This window comes from Peromyscus leucopus, chromosome 23, assembly GCF_004664715.2.
Source record: "Peromyscus leucopus breed LL Stock chromosome 23, UCI_PerLeu_2.1, whole genome shotgun sequence".
NCBI classification, from domain to species: domain Eukaryota; kingdom Metazoa; phylum Chordata; class Mammalia; order Rodentia; family Cricetidae; genus Peromyscus; species Peromyscus leucopus.
The window spans coordinates 33155840-33162757 of NC_051082.1; the positions used below are offsets into that span (position 1 = coordinate 33155840).

At 50.8% G+C, this 6918-nt stretch overlaps 1 long non-coding RNA gene across 1 annotated transcript in view; it reads left to right on the forward strand.

Moving 5' to 3' along the window:
* Positions 1-4444: 4444 nt before the first annotated feature.
* LOC114699147 overlaps positions 4445-6918 on the forward strand; it is an 18509-nt gene continuing 16035 nt past the window's right edge. Inside the window, exon 1 of the long non-coding RNA XR_003735475.2 lies at positions 4445-5030. This is a non-coding gene — a long non-coding RNA (uncharacterized LOC114699147). The remainder of the gene's footprint in view (positions 5031-6918) is intronic.

A 6918-nucleotide genomic window follows, 5' to 3' on the forward strand; every position in this document is an offset into this window, starting at 1 on the left:
TGAGCATTTGCTGACATGTCTGTCTGTCTGCATATCACGTGCCTGTCTGGTACTTAATGAAGCCAGAAGAAGGCGTTGGATCCCCCGGAACTGGTGTTACAGGTGGCTGTGAGCGACCCTGTGGTGCTGGGAATTGAACCCGGGTCCTCTGCAAGGGCAGCCAGTGCTGTTAACGGCTGAGGCCACCTCTCCAGTCTCAGCCCTTGGTGTTTGAAACAAGGCCTCATTGTATAGCCTAGGCTGGGTCTGAGGCCTATATGTAGCCTAGGCTGGCCTAGAATCCCCAAATTCTGGCATAACGGCACACCCCACAATAGCTTTCTAAATGATGTCATATGTGCAGTCAAAGATGCTTTGGAGGTTAAAATAGTTGCATGTCCAGGCTGCAGTTTTCCCCCTCGGCCCCCAGCACTGGTTTCTTCTTTGTTGGTGCCCAAAGCATCTGGTTCTTGGGATTTATAGGCACCAATGGCCTTAGGGAACAATTTTTCTCCCTCTCAAGTTCAGCATCTAAAGGCATTTCTTTAACACTCCAGACAGAAAATAGTAACCAAGAAAATCAATAGTCCTAACCCAAGCAGAACGGATTTGGGAGAGGTTTCCTCTACAGGCCCCTACCTGGCTTTTAAAAAGAGTGGCCAAATCAACCTCATATCTTTTTCTTTCAACTTTATTAAGAAACAAAAGTTGGGAGTGATGGTATAACCATGATTTCAGCACTGAGGCAGGATCACACTCATAATTCTGGGGCAAACTGGGCCACATAGGGACACACTGTCTTTAAAAAGGAGGGACTAGGGTTGGGGATTTAGCTCAGTGGTAGAGCGCTTGCCTAGCAAGCACAAGGCCCTGGGTTCGGTCCTCAGCTCTGGGTAAAAAAAAAAAAAAAAAAAGGAAGGAAAGGAATGTAAAAACGTTCACAGGTAGACAGTAAGTTCTAGGGGCTGGAGAGATGGCTCAGTGGCCGCTCTTCCAGAGGACCTGGGTTTGGTTCCCAGCATGCCAGCTCACAACCCTCTGTAACTCAGGGATCTGCTGCGTTCTTCTGACTTTTGTAGGCACTGCATCTATGTGATAGACAGACAGACATGCAAACACTCATACACATAAATTAAAAAATCAAAAAACCAGAGCCGGGCGGTGGTGGCGCACGCCTTTAATCCCAGCACTCGGGAGGCAGAGCCAGGCGGATCTCTGTGAGTTCGAGGCCAGCCTGGGCTACCAAGTGAGCTCCAGGAAAGGTGCAAAGCTACACAGAGAAACCCTGTCTCGAAAAACCAAAAAATAAAATAAATAAATAAATAAATAAATAAATAAATAAATAAATAAATAAAAATGAAAAAACCAAAAAAGAAAAATGCTCTGACCTATAAATATTATATGGCCACAAGTCATCTTCATCACAATAGATGGATTTATGCATTACACTTAGAAGGGTCAAAGAACATGTGTCTTCTTCAATGACTACACAGAAAGAGAGTTTTTGGTTTGGTTTGGTTCAGAATGTACCACCCATGCCATAACTGATGGTCACACTGGTTACCATCTGCAGATGAGAAAGCTGAAGCTAGACACAGGGTGATATTCTTCCAGGAAAAGAAAAAAAATTCCCCTTTCTTTTTGCTAGGCTTCATGGTGCAAGCCTGCCTTGCCGATTTTTTTTCTGGAAAGCCTTATCTTTTCTGGAACTGAAGCAGGAGAATCATAAACGTCAGGCTTGCCTGTGCTACAGAATGAGCTCAAGGGCAACCTGGGCAATTTAGTGAGATCCTGTGTCAAAACATTTTTAAAAAATTTAAAAAACTTGTTTTATGTGTACGGATGTTTTGACTGCATGTATGTCTGTGCGGCATGCCTGGTGCCTTCGGCAGCCAGAAGAGGGCATCAGAGTCTTCGGATGGGGGGGGGTTATAGATGGTCATGAGCCACCTAGGTGCTGGGAACCCAACTTGGGTCCTCTGCAAGAGCAGCTATGCTTTTAACCTCTGAACCATCTCTCCAGTCCCGTTTCAAAAGAAGAAGCAGAAAGAGAACTGGGGTTACCACTCAGTGGTGGGAACTCCTGCTCTTGGCTTCAGTACTAAAAACCACGAAAATAAAAATGAAGACACGCTCACACATGCTTATAGGAAGGCAAACGGCAGTAGTGTTATGACATTGCATGCATGGGACCACGAGGGTACCCACCCACTCGTGCAGGGAAACGTGCTGGCATGACGGGCATGGCGGCAGCGGGCGAACGCTGCATCCGCAGGGAAATGAGTTTATTATAATGGGAGATAAGGAGAAGGGCCGGGCGGTGGTGGCGCACGCCTTTAATCCCAACACTCAGGAGGCAGAGGCAGGTGGATCTCTGTGAGTTCGAGGCCAGCCTGGACTACAGAGCGAGATCCAGGAAGGGCACAAAGATACACAGAGAAACCCTGTCTCCCTCATGGCGCGGAAGGGGGAAATCGGAAGAGAGAGGAAGGGGAGGGTTTTTTTTCCTTAAAATGAGGCTTTTCCGGTGCCAAGGGGCGGGTCAGAATATTAATAAGTAGGGCAAAGACTGTGCAGTGGTTTCCTTCAAGGGTCAGAGTTCCCCTTGGAGACCAGGGGACAGGGTGTTCTTTACCAGTGATCCTGGTGAAGCTGCCGCCGCCGTGGTGAAAGGGTAGAGCTGACAGTCCGGCTGAGTGGTAGCACCCCAGAACGCCTCCCTCCCTCCCTCTCCCTGTGGGGCCCCCAGGACCTGGACCTGTTGCCCTGAGGGCCCGAGGGCATGCCTTCTTCGTTAGTTAGTGTTGCATTGCTGTGAGGAGACACTGAGCAAGGCGGCTTACGGAATACATCTACCTGGGGGGCTTGCTAACGGTCTCGGAGGACGGGTCCCCATCACCGCGGCGGGACCTACGGGAGTGGAGCGGCTTACCTCTGATCCGCAAGCCGGGGGTGGAGAGAGACCGGGCACCGGCTTCGGGCACCGGGCACTGGCTTGGGGCACCTCAAAGCCCACCCTCACCGACACACCTCCGCCAACAAGGCCACACCTCCTAATCCTTCCTAAACTCAGCCCGCCAACTTCGGACTAAGCATCCAATGTAAGAGTCTCGGGAGGCCATTCCCTAGACCTCCGCGGGGCATCAGGCTCCCTTTGACCTTTCTGATCAGTTGTCCTTACTGATCGTCCCCTCCCACCTCCCTCCAGGCAGCAGATTCAGTCTGTGGCTTCTCCCCTTTCCCTGTCCGTCACTCCCCTCCACGCTAGGGTCCCCATCTCCTCTGTCATCTACTCCATGGATTTCTAATTACCTAATTAATATCCCAGGGCCTCTGCCTTAGAAAACGCCAAGTGACTTTCCATATCCAGGGGGCAGTGACTATGGAGCATGCTCTCCTTCTTCAAGGATCTCAGCATGGCTCCCTGCACCCTCCTAAGAGTTCGGACTCCTTAGCACAGGTCCCAGGCCCCGCTTGCACAGGCCTGCTGCTCAGTTCCCGGCAGCCACCGGGAAGTCGGGTGGGGCGTGGGGGCAACGTCTTACCCTTCCCTCCCTCAGTCCCTGAAGAGAACCGTCCTCCCACCCCTCCTCCTTTTTCTCCCGACACCCCTTCCCAGAGGCAGGCTCTGGGGACCATCTTTTCCTCGGTGCCCAGCACTCTGACCCACGGCCCGTGGCTGTGGCCTTTGGTTTGCGTCCGCTAACCATTCTGCACCCAGTCTACCACCTGGCGCGCAGGAGCCGCTTGATCCACGAGTAAATGTTTAAACATGATAAGCGGAGAAAGTAATGAAGAGGCGAGTCTAACCCTGACCTTGCTCCCGACTACTGCCTGCCACGCTCCTCCATCAACACTCGCTCTGTGCCTGTGCCGAGATATCACCCCGGACCCCATAAATATGGGCAATTGCCGGGAGCCGGTGGCGCACACCTTTAATCCCAGCACTCGGGGAGGCAGAGCCAGGCCGATCTCTGTGAGTTCGAGGCCAGCCTGGTCTACAGAACGAGATCCAGGACAGGCTCCAAAGCTACACAGAGAAACCCTGTCTGGAAAAACCAACCAACAAACAAACAAACAAATAAAAATGAATGAATAAATAAATAATTAAATAAATACAGTTATCACATGTTAGAAACAGACAAGAAGGGAAAGAAAACAGCAGAACCAAGCTCACAGCAAAGTGGCACTCTGAGTTCTGGTCCCTTACACGTCTTCTCCATGTCCCCCTAGCTGTCACTCCAGGGGACCAGGATGTAGCTAAGAGTGCGGCCATTGTTTGTTTGCTGCCCTGAGGTCAAACCCAGGGGTGTAAGTAGCATGTCAGGTGAGCACCTTACCTCGGAGCTATAGCCCCAGTCCTGATTGCGTTTAACAGGTTAAAATTGTATGTGCTGACGGGTATTTTTTTTTTTTTCTTAAAACATGTTAAAAACAACCATGGAGATGGAAATACACAGTTCAGTCCTCAGCTCTGTTGCTGATTCTTCTTCCGGGAAACAAAGTGGTGGGTAGTCAAAAGATCTCTTCCCACTGCTGTCAGTGTTGGGGCTGAGATACTGTTTAGTGCTGTGGAGCCCTGGCCCAGGTCCCACCCGTCCCAGGCCCCTGCCTCGAGGGAGTTTAGTGTGAGACAAATGAGAGACCAACTCCATGTAGCAAAGAGTGGACGGCCTGGGAAAAACATGTAAACACTCCTGTAAGAGGGAGGAGTTTGAACGCCTAGGCAGGAAGCATAAGAGGCAGCCTGGGATGTGCTGGGCACAGCAATCCGGGCTGCTGCTGTCACTAGCCGGTGGGGGCATCAGCAGGGCTCAACAGGCGATGGACAGGAAGTAGTTTGAGAATACTGTGGAACATGAGAACACAGCACGGCCCGAACCAAGTGCAGCGTTCTGTCGGAGAGACAGCACATGTCTACACAGCCGCCCCGGAGCCGGAGTCAGAGGCGGCTGGTGGGTGCCTGATGTGTGTGTTGGGATCTGAACTCCGGTTCTCTGCAACAGCAGTTGACGCTCTGAATTTCTCCAGGCCCTAAACGTACTATCAAGGTAAGCCAGTGACATTGTGTGGTATAACTCAGAAAGCTTGAGAGTGACCTTGTAAAGCAGCCATGTTCTGGCCTGTGAGAGGCGAGGTGTTGGTCTGAAGACCTGCCCACCCAAACTTGCTTGGGTTTCTTCCTCAGAGCGCCTGCCTAGTCCCTTGGAACTCAAGTGACTCATGGCCAGCCTCACTTGTGGCATTCTTTCCGAACTGACTATCCAGGCCAATTCCAGTCACTTGAGGAATGCTGAGGGCCGTGGAATTCTCCGGCACTTGGACAAAGAAAGCAGCTGCCTGTGGAAGTGGTGTGGGCCCTGGGAAATCCCAGGACTCTCTCCCATTGTCTCCCTCAAGCTGCTAAATGCCCAGGAAGGCTAGGTGTGGGAACTCCCTCAAGCATACCCTTGAGGCCTGCTAGAACCCAGCCGAGGTTCCCCTAACCCGTTGGACAGCCAGGCAGCGCACACTTGCTGGAGGTCTCCTGGAGGAGGGGCAGGGGGCTTGAACCCTTCTTTCCCCACACAGAGGAGGGCAGCCCCAGACAACAGTCAGGACAGGATGCTTATTTGACCGGACCTCCGGGGAATGCAGCAGTGAGGGCAAATCTGAACTTTGGTGTTTTTGGAATGCAGCGGGAGGTAAGGGAGGGGGAGGGGATGCACTGTATGCCTTAAAGAGCAGTTACACTGGGAGAGGTGGAGCACACCTTTGATCCCAGAACTCTGGAGGCAGAGGCAGGCAGATCTCTGTGAGTTCGAGGCCAGCCTGGTCTATGTAGAAAGTTTCAGGCTAGCCAGGGCTACACAGGGAGACCCTGTCTCTAAGCAAGCAAACAAACACAGTTACTGGAAGAAAAGGGAATTTCTTTAGCGCCTGTGCTAAGGGAGGGGATACTAGTGTTTTCTGAAGAAGCCAACCCCTGGTCACCCTGTTCTTCATGCGAGTGTTTTGCACTTTAGAGTTTTTAAACAGGGTTTTGCCATCCTCCTGCCTCAGCTCTCTGAGTGTGAATGTTTGTTACTTTAACAACTTTAAATGTCCATCTCTTCTTACTGTACACCTGAAGCGATTATATCCCCTGGTGGAGTTTTTGGTGCCAGGAAATTAGGAGCCACTCATTCTTTGCTGTTGGTTTCTTTGAGAGGGCTCTGACCTGGTCTCAAATTTCCCCATCCTCCTGCCTCAGCGCCGCCCCCACTCCCCTCCGAGTTCTGGGGTTTCAGGTGTGTGTCACCACACTTGTCTTTAGTTGGAGAGGTTTTACCTGCTGTGCTGAAGATCTTTCTGGAGGAATAATGCTGAATCGTCCAATGCTGAGCCTGCATTCTGACGTGTGTGTGTGTGTGTGTGTGTGTGTGTGTGTGTGTGTGTGTGTTTCTCGAGACAAGGTTTCTCTATGTAACAGTCTTAAACTGCAAGGCAGTCAACAGGAAGGAAAAATTATGCTTTCCTGCTATCATTTATTGGCGGACACTTGCTGAAGACAGTATTTTCAAAGAAGGGTCAACCTTCTGTGTGGTTCCTTCAGGCTACTTGGATTCCTTATATTAACTCACGCTCATGTGCACATGTGTGCAGCTGTGCACGTGGGGGTGTGGAGGGGGAGAGGGGGTGAATCGGTAAGTTTTTCATCATTAGAAAAGTGGGCGCATTTCAAACACTGTTTTACATTAATGGTTCCTTTTTTAATGTCTGTGGGTATTTTCACCTGCATGTATGTCTGTGCGACATGTGGGGGTCGAACCTGGGTCGTCTCCCTGAAAGAACAGTCAGTGCTCTTAACCTCTAAGGCATCTCTCCATTTCTTCCCTCCCTCCCTTCCTTTCTTAATTTCTATCTATCTGTCTGTCTGTCTATCTATATCTATCTGTCTGTCTGTCTGTCTGTCTATCT